Source organism: Suncus etruscus, chromosome 9, assembly GCF_024139225.1.
Source record: "Suncus etruscus isolate mSunEtr1 chromosome 9, mSunEtr1.pri.cur, whole genome shotgun sequence".
NCBI lineage: Eukaryota > Metazoa > Chordata > Mammalia > Eulipotyphla > Soricidae > Suncus > Suncus etruscus.
In genome coordinates, this window is record NC_064856.1 from 108,853,916 (window position 1) to 108,868,902 (window position 14,987).

Here is a 14,987-nt window from a genome sequence, read left to right on the forward strand (position 1 = left end):
AACAACCCCCCAAAATCTCACTTTTATAAAGTACCTTCAGTCTTTGTAATGCTTTCATATCCCTATTTCACAAGATGCAATCAACTTCTATGGAAGTAAGCAAGGAAGGGACCATTTTTATTCTCGAAGCTAATATGTTTCTTTTTTCTTTTTTTTTTTTGGTTTTTGGGCCATACTCGGCGTTGCTCAGGGGTTACTCCTGGCTGTCTGCTCAGAAATAGCTCCTGGCAGGCACTTACCACAGCTTCTTTACTAATTCTTTAATTTTCAAATGGGAGATAAAGGACCTGGTCCCTGCATGCAAAAGAGCCTACAAGTAACTAGAAATGTGATGGATAAACGGATAATAAGGTGATATGGGAACATGTAGGTTTCTTTCTTTTTTTTTTTTTTTTTTTTGGATTTTGGGCCACACCCAGCGGTGCTCAGGGGTTACTCCTGGCTGTCTGCTCAGAAATAGCTCCTGGCAGGCACGGGGGACCATATGGGACATCGGGATTCGAACCAACCACCTTTGGTCCTGGACCGGCTGCTTGCAAGGCAAACGCCGCTGTGCTATCTCTCCGGGCCCACATGTAGGTTTCTTTAAACCTAGCCTGGATCAGAAATCATGGAAGCCCAATCTGGGTAGCTAACTCATATCTAAAAGATGAGTAAGAGTTAGGAAACAGGGAGGTTGATGAAAGCTTAGATACCATAAACAACAAACTCTTCGGCTGGGGGAGAGCAGGGCTCTTTCGAAAGAGAGACGTATAGTAGTAACGTGGAACATTCTGGGCAGACATTGCTTTGAAATAAGACCATACAGATAAATGAGTCAGTCTGTACACATTTGAGATCCAACTGGCACTGTTCTGAGCACTGACTGACAGAAGTGAACGAGAGAGACATAATTTCCTTTTTTTTTTTGGTTTTTGGGCCACACCCGTTTGACGCTCAGGGGTTACTCCTGGCTATGTGCTCAGAAATCACCCCTGGCTTGGGGGGACCATATGGGACGCCGGGGGATCGAACCTCGGTCCTTCCTTGGCTAGCGCTTGCAAGGCAGACACCTTACCTCCAGCGCCACCTACCCGGCCCCAGGATGAATGATTTCATGCTGAGCTTCTTTTTTAAAATTGTTGTTGTTGATGATGATGATGATTTTGGGCCACACTCACCAATGCCTAGGGGTTACTCCTGGCTCTCTGTTCAGAAATCACTCCTGGCAGGCTTGGGGACCATATGGGATGCCAGGAATTGAACCTGGGTCCATCCGTGTGCAAGGCAAATGCCCTACCACAATAGTACTATTGCTCCGACCCCAAATTTCGGATCTTTTTTGTACAGACCTTTTACTGAGATGAGAAAGAAATCTAGAGAAAGGAGTTTGGCAGAGAAAATCAATAGCTCTGTTTTGGTTAAGTCTGAGAGGCCTATTAGCTACTTCAATGAATAAGCTGAGGGGGCGATCTCCCGGTGTGCAAAGGATAAAAAATCAGGATGGAAATATGAATTTGAGTCATCCGTGTTTAGATGGTTAGATGCTATTAGAACAGATGAGATAATTTAGAAATAGTATCAAGAGAACAAGGGCTTTCCTTAAAGGCTAAGAAAGATTATGGATTCTATCCTAATAGAAATGGGAAGGGACCAAGGATTTAATGAAGTGACTTGAGCCAGTAATGTTCCTTGTCCCCAACAAAAACAGAGCTATGAATTTGCCTTTTTTTTTTTTTAAAGATCCTTTCCATGATCACATGGGAAATAACCCAGAAGGAACAAGAGCACATCAAAGAGGATCAGGTAGGTACCTTCTGTGAGTTGCCAGATGATGACAAAGGATTGGCTTTAAAAATGCCTGCGAAGCCCTTTGGGCAGGATTCCTTGCCTGGATGTAGCGAGGCAGAGGAAACAGTCAAAGAGGATCCTGCTTGCTTGGGTGGCTAGACAAAGAGAAAGAAGGACAAGAATGCCCAAAGAGCCAGGTTTGCTGAGCCGCTGTGGTGTTCCCCAGCAAGATATTGCCTAGTGCCAAGATGCCAGAGATTCTGAAGGCTGTGGGGCTCCATACCTTTCAGCCTGGAGGTGCAGAAACGGGACCTGAAACGGAAGATCAGAAATGTCAAGTGAGGGGCCTGGAGGTAGGGCATTTGCCTTGTATGCAGAAGGACGGTGGTTCGAACCCCGGCATCCCATATGGACCCCCGAGCATGCCAGGAGCGATTTCTGAACGTAGAGCCAAGAGCTCTATCCCATATGGTTCCCCTGAGCTCTGCCAGGTGTGACCCAAAAACCAAAAACCAAAAAAAAAAAAAAAAAAAAAAAAACAGAAGAAAAGAAATGCCAAGTGAAGCATTGGCAGGGCCCCAATGACCCCCAGGAGAAGAAGGGGCAGCAGGCTGGGGGGGGTGTCATGGCCCCCTCTACCTCCTGGGTGAGCATTGTGGGGTCCCAGGCTGTGGCCTAGTCTCCAAGGCTAGTTTGGGGGGCCGCTGACACCAGATTTGTGGGCTCAGTGGGGAGCAGGGCCCAAGGACCTGCCTGCAGCCTAGGCCGCCTTCCCTGGGGTGCCTAAGCCAAGGCTCTGGCTGAAGAGGGGGGTGTCCTGCCTGGCTCCGCACAGCAGGCCGCAGCCCCCCAACTCTCCCTCGCAAGCCCATGGCTGTCCCCCTGGGGTGGGCGACTGGTTTGGGGCTGAGGGCTGGTGCGGTCTCGGTGGGGCGGCCCGAACAGCAGAGCGCAGACTTCCAGGCTCAGGCCAGGGGCCGTTGGTTACCTCAGGCGCGAGGGGGCCGGGACCTCGGGGCTGGCCACGTCTTGCCCACAGCCTGATTTGACTTGGGGAGCTTTAGGGCTCCTCAAAGCGGCCTCCGCGGGCAAACCCACCGAGACAAGTTCTGGGAAAGGGGTGCGGGCCCACCTCAGACCGAGAAGCCCTTCTTCAGGGGCCCTCAGCCTGGCACCACTGCCCTCAGAGGGACCTTCTGCGCAAGCGCGGAGGCTTCCCCTAAGCCACGCCCTGCCCATAGGCCCCGCCTTCTACACCACACAACCACGCTCATTTCCATAGCCACGCCTCCTGGGCCAGTTAAGCCAATCCCCAGTCCCAGTCTGCCAGCCCCTATGCCCTGCTTGTGCCCATAGGCCCCGCCCCTATGCACCTGAAGCCCCGCCTATTCACCATCTTCTCACCCCAGACCCCGCCCCATTCGCCATCTTCTCCAAGGCCACGCCCATTCCCATAGGGCCCCCCCCCCCCCCGCCCCATTCCTGGTTTTCTAGCCCCTATGCCAGCCCAGGTCCATAGGCCCCACCCATGTCCATAGGCCACGCCTCCTATGCCCCACAAGCCCCGCCCCATGCTGTACACCCTGCCTCATCTACCTCTCTGTCCTTCCCCAGGCCCCTTTCCTAGGCACCATGTGTCCTGCCCCTTGCACCCACAAGCTCTCTTCCACTCCTGCATTCTTTTTTTGTCTTTGGTTTTGGTTTTTGGGTCACTCCTGGCTCTGTGCTCAGAAATCGCTCCTGGCAGGCTCGGGGGACCATATGGGATGCTGGGATTCGAACCACCGTCCTTCTGCATGCAAGCAAACGTCCTACCTCCATGCTATCTCTCCGGCCCCTCACTTCTGCATTCTAAGCCTGCACGCTCCATAGTTCCTGGGCGCGCTACAGATATCTGGAAGACTGTGGAGGCCTGGGAAGTTCATGCCCTTCGCTGGCATGTCCTCATAGCTTTTTGTTTTGTTTTGTTTTGTTTTTTTAGTTTTTGTATTTTAGGCCACACCCGGAGGTGCTCAGGGGTTACTCCTGGCTGTCTGCTCAGAAATAGCTCCTGGCAGGCACGGGAGACCATATGGGACACCGGGATTCGAACCAACCACCTTAGGTCCTGGATCAGCTGCTTGCAAGGCAAAGCTGCTGTGCTATCTCATAGCTTTTTTTTTTTTTTTTTTTTTTTTTTTGGTTTTTTGGGCCACACCCAGTAACGCTCAGGGGTTACTCCTGGCTATGTGCTCAGAAGTTGCTCCTGGCTTGGGGGACCATATGGGACACCGGGGGATCGAACCGCGGTCCGTCCAAGGTTAGCGCAGGCAAGGCAGGCACCTTACCTTTAGCGCCACCGCCCGGCCCCGCTATCTCATAGCTTTTTTGATTCACTTCCACTCCACTCTCCGGGTAATTTGATGGGGAACTGTGGGCTCAGCTGACCTAGTTTATTCCAAGCATCCTTGCTGCTACACCATAAAGCAGTGACACTCCCATTTTAATGAGGTTTGCAAATGCAAGGAATCGTGGAGGCGCCTAGACAGGAGCACTACTGGTCCCTCTGATGCCACAGCTCAGCTCCTTTCCTTCTATTACCTGTTGAACAAATACTGACGGGCGGTGTGAATTATTCAGTGATGCAAGCCAGCATCTGGGTGGAGCTGGGTGTGCTGCCTTCCTGCTAATGGACCTTCTCCCCTGGGCCTTACCCAACAGCCACACATACATGTAAGCCTGGTTTTTCTGCCTGCATCCTCCCCTCTTCAAAATCCAGTTTTAAAATCCAGCTTCAGGGGCCGAAATACAGTGGTTAGAGCGATGGCATGTTCCATCCAGGGCAAAGCTGGGCGTGGCCCCGAAGAACTCGAGTACCCCTCTGGCTTCCCCTGGCCCCATAGAACTAGAGCAGAATGACAGCTTCAGGCAGTGAGCCACCGGCCTGACTGAGCACAGCCATCAAAGGCCAGGGGAAGCATGGCAGGTGGAGAAAGTGGAGACCCAGAGGGAGAGAGAGAAAGAATGGGGGAGGCTGCCTGCTCCTCCAAGTCCAGCTTTTCACCTTCCTCCCATGAGAGTAGGCCCAGAGAAAATGGAACTTAGTAATGCCAGATCTGGTTTCATGGAAATCTCCCAATGTTGGCAACTAAATTGAAAACCATTAATGCAGTGTGAATTTAAGCTAACACATTTGGAGCCAGGGAAATTTTTTCTTGGCTTTTGGGGGTTACTCTTGGCTCTGAGCTCAGATATTACTCCTAGAAGGCTTGGTGGTGGTGGGGGCTATATGGGATGTCAGGCATTGAACTTGGGTCAATCGAATGCAAGACAACTGCCCTACCACTGTGCTATCACAGCCTTTCCTTTGTTCTGGAGGTGGGGCTAGGGAGAGCCATGTTGTCTTCAAACCAAAAGCAAATGTTATTTACCAATGTATGAATTTATTTGAAATTGTTGTTAGCAACAGCAAAAAAAGACAATTTGGAAAGTGCAGTGTTCCAGATCGAAATCCTGTACCCCTTAATATTACTTTGGAGCTAAGGCTTCTGGGTAAATAGGACCTTTAGATTCTTCTATGGTAGAGACTCAGCACCTCATGAAAGAAAGGCAGAGGGCATGCTAATGTGTGTGTGTGTGTGTCTCTGTGTGTGTCTGTGTGTAAGACTTTCTAACTAATCAACCTTATTTATTTGTTTATTTATTAGTTTTTGGGTCACACCCGGTGGCGCTCAGGAATTACTTCTGGCTCTGTGCTCAGAAATTGCTCCTAGCAGGCTCGAGGGATGATATGGGATGCCGGGATTCGAACCACCATCTGTCCTGGATCAGCTGCTTGCAAGTCAAACACCCTACCTCTGTGCTATCTCTCCAGCCCAAATTTAAATTTTTCTTTTTTTTTTTTTTTTGGTAACACCCAGCAGCACTCAGGGAGGGGTTATTCCTGGCTCTCGGGCACAGGGGACCATATTGGATGTCGGAATTTGAACCACAATTTGTCCTGGATCTGCTGCATTCAAGGCTAATGCCCTACCGCTGTGCTATCTCTCCAGCCCAGACCAACCTTATTTAAATGGGATTTCTTGGGGCTAGACTGATAGCACAGCGGGTAGGGCATTTGCCTTGCATGCGGCTGACCCCAGGAAGTCTTCCTGATTTCTGAGCACAGAACCAGGAGTAACCCCTGTGCATCAATGGGTGTGGCCCAGAAACCACAAACAAACAAACAAATAAATAAACAAGGTTTCTGGGTGTTGGTTTTCTTTTCACTTTTTTTATTTATTATTTGCAGGGAGATGGATTTGGGCTACATCCAGAGGTGCTTAGGGCTTACTCTGGCTCTGTGCTCTGGGATCACTCTTCACAGTAAATGGGGTACCATGTTAAGTGTTGAGGTCAGCCACATGTAAACTAAGTGCCCTTCCACCTTTACTATCTTGCTCCTGTGTGCATTTTTACAGGAATTAGGATTTTTGATGAACCTGGAGAAAAATGGTTTTGCACCTTGGCTATTTATGTTTTTGAGGTTTTTTTTTTTTTTGGTTGGTTTGGGGCCATAAATGTGATACTGGCTCCGCACTCAAGAATTACTCCTCCTGGGCCCGGAGAGATAGCACAGCGGCGTTTGCCTTGCAAGCAGCCGATCCAGGACCAAAGGTGGTTGGTTTGAATCCCGGTGTCCCATATGGTCCCCCGTGCCTGCCAGGAGCTATTTCTGAGCAGACAGCCAGGAGTAACCCCTGAGCATCGCCAGGTGTGGCCCAAAAACCAAAAAAAAAGAAAAAAAAAGAAAAAAAAAGAAAAAAAAAAAGAATTACTCCTGGCAGTGCTTGGGGGACTTTATGGGATTTCTGGAACTGAAGTCAGATTGGCCACATGAAAGGCAAGCATCCTCCCTGCTGTACCCATCTGTCTCTTCGTTGTTTACTTGTAATCTGTCTACCTGGACATTGTTTGTACCTAACCTGGGAAGATGATAAGTCTTCAGTGGCATGATGACTTCCTGATCAGGTGCAAAGGACAGCAGGAAAGAATTGCTGTTTGGACATGAGTCACCTTCCATGCTACCTACCAGCTGGAAGGGAAATAGCCAGAAACCCAGAGTTTCCAGCCAGAGAGTTTATTTCCATCCCGAGTGATGGAACATTCCAGTTCCTGTCATCTACAACTATCAAATGTAAAAGGATTTTTAAAAAGGGGGCTGCAGTTGAGTTGGAGCTATAGTATACAGCAGGGAGGATGATTGCTTTGCAAGTTCAATCCCCAGCACCCTATGTGATCCCCTGAGTCCTCCAGGACTGATCCCTGAACTCAGAGCCAGCAAGATTGAGCCATGGTGTGGTTCACAAGCAAAATCAGAAACATCAAAGGGGCTGCAGAGAGTCAGTGAAGGAAAGAGAATAAAACAGCTTGAGAGGAAAGAGTGAAAACCACAGTGCCTCTTGGCAGCCACATGGGGAGGTCTGGGTGTGGGATTGGCACCTGAAGGTGGCTTCAAGGTGGGTGACTCCCTGGAATTTCCTGCCTGACGGGATTGCCAGTCCAGGTGAGGCACCGTCCTTTGTTGATGAGGTTGGTGCTTTTCCTGGTGGGGCGACTCTGACTTCAGGTCAGGAGCCATGAGAAAACCCACCGAGAGGGAGGAATTCTGCCCTAAAACAACAGGCAAGCTAGGCCAGAGGGGGCGGAGCCAACCGGAGCTGGGCGGGGCCATTCCAGCTAGGAAGTGGCCGGAGGGGCGGGGCCAGTCAGAGGAGGGCGTGGTCAACGTGAGGGGCGGGACCAATCCCAGCCTAGAAGTGGGTAGAGGGGTGGAGCCAATCTAAAGTAGGAAGTGGCTAAAGGGGCCATTCAGATTCACCCAAGGGAGGTAGAGCATGGAGTGTGCTCATCCTAGAGTGAATATTTAAAGGGAAGAGAGTGGATTCCAGGCTCTGGAGGCAGTGATAAGGAACAATAATGCTATTGATCCACTCTTATATGTAATTATTCTTCTAGGCCCTTCAGGATATTTGGGGAGCAAGATGAAGTCAACTGACATTGACATCAGACCAGCCAAGAAGACTGGGGGGTGAGGGTGAGGAGAATTGGATGGAGGGCAGGCAGTATTCCATTCTGTAATATCATAGCATCAGCCAAATTTGGGGCTTGCTTCCCCCCCCCCACACACACACACAAACACACCCTGACCTTGCCTCAGAATCTCCGATAGACTGATGTTGACACCCAGAATTGAGACTGAGAAGATCATGCTGCTGGCCTGGCTACCCCTTGGGCTTTCTTCTGGTCCCCAACAAACAAAGTCTTAGAATAGAAGTGACTTATTTCTCTAACTGCACTCACCATACATGTGGTAAGCTTCATATCATGAGCCAGTCCTTCCAGCCCTCTTCCTATTGTCTCTGGGTATTATTTTCTTTTTTTTTTTTTTTTTTTTTGGTTTTTGGGCCACACCCGGTAACGCTCAGGGGTTACTCCTGGCTATGCGCTCAGAAGTCGCTCCTGGCTTGGGGGACCATATGGGACGCCGGGGGATCGAACCGCGGTCCGTCTCCTAGGCTAGCGCAGGTAAGGCAGGCACCTTACCTCCAGCGCCACCGCCCGGCCCTCTGGGTATTATTACAATAATGTCTTTTATTTTTCTTTTTCTTTTCTTTCTTTGCGTTTCTTTTTTTTTTTTTTTTTTTTTTTGGTTTTTGGTCACACCCGGCAACGCTCAAGGGTTACTTCTGGCTCTCTGCTCAGAAATCGCTCCTGGCAGGCTCAGGGGATCATAAGGGATGCCGGGATTCAAACCACCTACCTTCTGCATGCAAGGCAAACACCCTATCTCCATGCCATCTCTCCGGCCCCAATCTTTTATTTTTCTTAAATCCCATAGATGAGTGAGACTATTCTGTATCTCTCTCTTCCTCTGACTTATTTCACTCAGCATAATAGTTTCCATGTCCATCCATGTATAGGAAAATTTTATGACTTCATTATTCCTGATGGCTGCATAGCATTCCATTGTGTACATGTACCACAGTTTCTTTAGCCATTAATCTGTTGTCGGGCATCTGGGTTTTATTTCCAGAGTCTGGCTATTATAACTAGCACTGCAATGAATATAGGTATGAGGAAGGCATTTGTATTGTGTTTTTGTGTTCCTAGGGTATATCCCTAGGAGTGGTATATCTGGATCATATGAGAGCTCTCCAGTTTTTTGAGGAATCTTCATATTGTTTTTCATAAAAGCTGAACTGGACGGCATTCTCACCAGCAGTGAATAAGAATTCCCTTCTCCCCACATCCCTGCCAGCACTGTTTGTTCTTTTTTTTTTTTTTTTAACACCTGGCAGGTATTACTCCTGGTTCTGTGCTCAGATATTGCTCCTGGCAGGCATGGGGGATCCTATGGGATGCCGGGATTTGAACCACCTTCTGTCCTGGGTCTACCGCATGCAAGGCAAACTCCCTACCGCTGCCCAATCTCTCCGGCCTCACAATTGTTCTTGTTCTTTGTGATGTGTGCCAATCTCTGTGGTGTGAGATGTTACTTCATTGTTGTTTTGATTTGCATCTCCCTAATGATTAGTGATGTGGAGCACGTTTGTTTTTATGCCTTTTGGTTTTGTTTTTGTTTTTGAGTCACACCCAGCCGCGCTCAGGGGTTACTCCTGGCTCTGCACTCAGAAATTACGCTTGGCAGACTTGAGGAACCATATGGGATGACAGGGATCAAACCCAAGTTCATCCCGGGTCAGCTACTTGCAAGGTAAACACCCTATCTCTGTGCTACCAATCCAGCTCCTTGTTTATCTTCTTATTTATTTATTTTCATTTTGGGGTCTCACTCAGTGGCACTCAGGTCCTAGCTTCCTCCTGGCACTCCTGCCACAGGAGCTAGAGGACAGGACAAACAAGAAGCTGATCATGAAGTGACCCAGATATAGAAAGAAAGGTGGCATGCTTGAGCTGAAAGTCCTGAGAAGGCCACAGAGGGTCTTGTCTCTTTTAAAAACTGCAGCTCCCGGGCTCCAGACAGGTGGAAGGAACCACTTAATCAAAGCTCCACTTCCTGCAGCACCTGGGGCTCCCCCCCCTCCCCAGAGCCCCCCTTCACTTCCCTGTGGGCTTCCCAGGCCAATTACTCACCTGGCAACAGCCCTCAGCCCTGGCTCAGGGATGGTGGCAGGGCTGCCAGGAGAGCAGCGACGAGGAGGCCAGAAAAGCAACACTGGGAGAACTGGGGGTGCAGGCGCTATCACCCCACTGATGTGTGCAAAGGCTATCTGGGGCCCAGCCAGGCTATTAGCACCCAGCTGTGAGCTCAGGGAGGGAGGCCAAGGGATCGCTCAGGCAGCACAAAGAGTTCTTTGGGGACTTTCTGCTGCTTCCTTAGAGCAAATTCCTGGGGGCTGGTGCAGGGCTCAATGGGCTGAAAACAGACTTTGTAGGCAAGGAGACCCGAGTTCAATCCCCAGCAATGCTTATAAGTTCCTGAGCTCCTTGAGCACTGCCATGGATGACCCCCAAACCAAACAGAGAGCTGATTTATACAGGTAGAAATGGGTGTGGGTCTCAAGCAAGAACCCCTCCCCAAGAGGTGAAACTTCTAGAAGGAAGGCAAGCCAGAGAGACCCCTTCAGGACAGTCCTTACTGAGAGATTGAACCCCAAGATTCTGTAGAGAAAATCTGCCACGGACCCCTTGTGGGTGTGGAGTCACACCCACACGGAGCGGGGGTGGGGGTGGGGGGGACACAGTATTCTGCATTTGTAGTCAGAATTCCAAGTGCTTTTTTTTTTGCCTCACTAACAAAAATGATGAGGGCACCGGAGAGATAATACAATAGGTAAGGCACTTGCTTTGCATGCAGTTAACCCAGGTTCAATTCCCAGCATTGCATATGATCCCCCTGAGCATATCAAGAGTGATTCCTGAGGGGGCCCGAAGAGATAGCACAGCGGTAGGGCCTTTGCCTTGCATGCAGATGATCCAGAACAAATGGTAGTTGGAATCCCAACATCCCATCTGATCCCCTTAGCCAGGAGCAATTTCGGAGCATAGAGCTAGGAGTAAATCCTGAACGCTGCTGGGTGTGGCCCAAAACAACAACAACAACAACAACAACTAGTGAGAACTGCATCTCATCTAAAGGTCTTTTTGTTTGTTTGTTTTTTTGTTTTTTGTTTTTTTTTTTTTTTGGGCCACACCCGGTGATGCTCAGGTGTTACTCCTGGCTGTCTGCTCAAAAATAGCTCCTGGCAGGCACGGGAGACCATATGGGACACCGGGATTTGAACCAACCACCTTTGGTCCTGGATTGGCTGCTTGCAAGGCAAACACCACTGTGCTATCTCTCCAGGCCCCTAAAGTTTTTCTTTCTTTCTTTCTTTTTTTTTTTTTTTTGGTTTTTTGGGCCACACCCGGCGTTGCTGCTCTGGGGTTATTCCTGGCTGTCTGCTCAGAAATAGCTCCTGGCAGGCACGGGGGACCATATGGGACACCGGGATTCGAACCAACCACCTTTGGTCCTGGATCGGCTGCTTGCAAGGCAAACGCCGCTGTGCTATCTCTCCAGGCCCCATCTAAAGGTCTTTATACTGAACCACTGGCCCAGATGGACAGTGTGACCAGGAGGGGCCCTGAAGATGCCTGACAATTCCTTGGAAAGTCCCCAAACTTCTAACATGCAGGGAAGTTGAAAGAGGTTTTCCTGGGAACATACAGAGCCAGGAGTAACCCCTGAGTATCACCGGATATAGCCCAAAAACAAAAAAAAACAAAAAAAAACAAAAAAAAAAAAGAAGGGCCAGAGAGATAACATGAAGGTAGGGTGTTTGCCTTGCATGCAGAAGGACGATGGTTCGAATCCTAGTATCCCATATGATCCCCTGAGCCTGCCAGGAGTGATTTTTGAGCATAGAGCCAGGAGTAACCCAAAAAGAAACAAACCAAAAAAGTACAAACAAACAAACAAACAAACAAAAAAGATTGTGTTTATTGGGGGGTCACATCAGGCAGGGGTTGCTCTATGCTCAATGATTCTTGCAGGTAGTGCTTAGAGCATCCATAATGTGTCAGGGTCCTTCTCAGAGCTCTTGAGTGTAAAGCCAACACTCAGCCTGTCAATCATGCCCCAGTCCTCATTTTTGTTGGTTTGTTTTTCTTTTATTATAACACTGTGGTTTTTTTTTTTTGTTTGTTTAGTTTTTGGTTTTTGGGCCACACCCAGTGATGCTCAGGGGTTACTCCTGGCTCTGCACTCAGAAATCGCTCCTGGTAGGCTCGGGGGACCATATGGGATAATGGGGGATTGAACCTCTGTCTGTCCTAGGCTAATCTGTCCTAGGCTAGCATGGGCAAGGCAGATGCCTTACTGCTTGCACCACTGCTCCAGCCCCTAGAAGACCATGTTATTTTTTGTTTGTTTTTGTTTTTATCAAGTTGTCCATAATACAAATGTTCCAACACCAATCCTACCACCAGTAATTCTCTCCACCAGTGTCCTCAGTATGTCACTTGTTAGGTTACAACTTCACCCGGCGGTGCTCACGGTTACTCCTGGCTGTCAGAAATAGCTCCTGGCAGGCACGGGGAACCATATGGGACACCGGGATTCGAACCAACCACCTTTGGTCCTGGATCGGCTGCTTGCAAGGCAAACACCGCTGTGCTATCTCTCCGGGCCCTAGGTTACAACTTCTTTTACCCAAAACAAAGATCATCCCTGGTTTCTTGGTATCTGTGTGTTTACAATTTGGTTTCACCCAAAACAAAGATGTTCTTATCTGTAAACCTGGGCAGGACAGACTCAGGATAGCCTGAACTATCTGCCCTTACTGAACTTATCTGTCCTTACTGCCTCACGTGGGGGTAGTTCCTGTACTCAATAAAAACAGTTCTGGCAGGCAGCTTGTGGGACATACGAGGTAGAAGACAGCCAGACTATTTGTGTTTCACTTTCAGCCTGGTTTGGAATATTTCTTGCGTTGCTGATTCAGATTTGTTCACCTGCAGTTGGAGATACGAGGTGTGGGGTGATTTTACATTCACTCACCACCTTACACTGCCCTTTGCTGGTCTAAATGAAATTATCAAATCTTAGATCACTAAGGGGTCATTTGTGTTTTTGTTTTGTTTTGTTTTAGGGCCACACCCAGTGGTACTCAGGGGTTACTCCTGGCTCTCCACTCAGATATCAATCTTGGCAGGCTCGAGGGATCATAGGGGATGCCGGGTTTCAAACCACCGTCCATCCTGGGTTGGCTGCATGCAAGGCAAATGCCCTACTGCTATGCTATGCTATCTGTCAGGCCCTAAAGGGGTCATTTGTAATAATTATCTCTCTCCAGGGGCTGGAGAGATAGCATGGAGACAGGGCTTTTGCCTTGCATGCAGAAGGACAGTGGTCAAATCCCAGAATCCCCTATGGTCCCCCGTGTCTGCCAGGAGCGATTTCTAGCGTAGAGCTAGGAGTAACCCTTGAGCACTGCCGGGTGTGACCCAAAACCCAAAATATATCTCTCTCCATGATGTTACAAAGTCAGTGTCTCTGGAATTCCTGGGCTGTGGTTGGTGCTGATTGAGCTTGCTGTGTTACTGGTTAGGCTCATTCAACTTGATGTCTCTGCAGCTTTCCAGGGGGTTGGGTGTGGGCTGCCGTGCCTTCAGATAGAAAGGGAAATTCTGTCCAGCTCCCCCTATACTGAGATGACCCCAGAGGTCTCAGACCAGACCAGTCAGTCTCCTGGGGAAGAATAAGCTGTCATCATTTTCTTTTAGAGCTTAGTAATGGAGCTGTGCTGCTTTTCTGCTGGGAAGATGGAGTACTAACCCTTTTATTAAGCTTTAATTATATTTGCAATATTGGATATCCATTTGCCTGTTCGTCCATTGGTTTATTATTGTTTGAGGATTTTTTTTTTTTTTTGGATTTTGGTTTTTGGGCCACACCCGGCAGCACTCAGGGCCAGGCTCTGCATTCAGAAATCATTCCTGGCTTGGGAGACCATATGGGATGCCGGGAATTGAACCCAGGTCCATCCTGGCTCCGCCACATGCAAGGCAAACACCCTACAACTATGCTATCTCTCCGACTCCAAAAACGTTGAGAATTTTTTTTTAAAAAAAGGCTATAGAGGGGCCGGGCGGTGGCGCTAAAGGTAAGGTGCCTGCCTTGCCTGCGCTAGCCTCGGACGGACCGCGGTTCGATCCCCCGGCGTCCCATATGGTCCCCCAAGCCAGGAGCGACTTCTGAGCGCATAGCCAGGAGTAACCCCTGAGCGTCACAGGGTGTGGCCCAAAAACCAAAAAAAAAAAAAAAAAAAAAAAAAAAGGCTATAGACAGGGGGCCGAGTGATAGCACTTGGTGATAGTGTAAGGCATTTTGCCTTGCACACAGCTAAACCAGAACGGACCCTGGTTCAAATCCCGGCATCCCATATAGTCCCCTGAGCCTGCCTGGAGTGACTTCTGAGCACAAAGCCAGGAGTGACTTCTGAGCACCGCTGAGTGTGACCCCCCAAAAGAAATAAAAAAAATAAAATAAAAAAGTTTATAGACATCCATATACTTCTCTCTATAACTGCAGTGCTCATAATTCAGTAAAGATTTGTATGAACAAAATTATTTTCTTTTTTTTTTATTTGTCCTTTCTTGGTGTTTGGGCCACACCTGGAGATGCTCAGGGGTTACTCTTGGCTCTAGGCTCAGGAATTACTCTTGGTGATGTTGGGAGGACCATATGAGATGCCGGAGATGAACTCAGGTCAGCCACAAGTAAGACAAAAACCCTGCCTGCTGTATTATCACTTTGGCCCCCAAGATGTTTTTCTTCTGAGATAAAATTGACATAACATGAGGGGACTGGAGCAGGTAAAGCAGGTTGCATGTTTGCCTTTATATAGCTGAACCAGATTTGATCCTCAGAAGCCCATATGGTCTCCCCAAACCCCAGAATACCACTGGATGTGGCAAAATAATAATAATAATAATAGGCTTGGGATGTAGCTAAGTAGAGCATTCACCCTGCACTTGTGAAGGCCTAGCCCCCTCCCATAAATACAAAAAAATGAAATGCCTAATCATAGTGTACATTTGCAGATAGCAGTGGGCTACTCCCTCTCCCCCCAAAAATAATCTTACCTCCCTTCCAGTCAATCTCCATTCCCACTTCTCCCCTCATCCTGAGAGGTCCAAGTTTCCTTTTCCATCCTCAATGATGCTGCCTTAAATTAGAATTTGGCACCCCT

At 48.8% G+C, this 14,987-nt stretch overlaps 1 protein-coding gene across 1 annotated transcript in view; it reads right to left on the bottom strand.

The window, feature by feature from the left end:
- Nucleotides 1-9,990, bottom strand: part of MAJIN (membrane anchored junction protein) — a 43,456-nt gene extending 33,466 nt beyond the window's left edge. The window contains exon 1 of the mRNA XM_049780871.1: nt 9,886-9,990. The gene's annotated coding sequence lies outside the window, so the exon portion shown is untranslated. The remainder of the gene's footprint in view (nt 1-9,885) is intronic.
- Nucleotides 9,991-14,987: the final 4,997 nt, after the last annotated feature.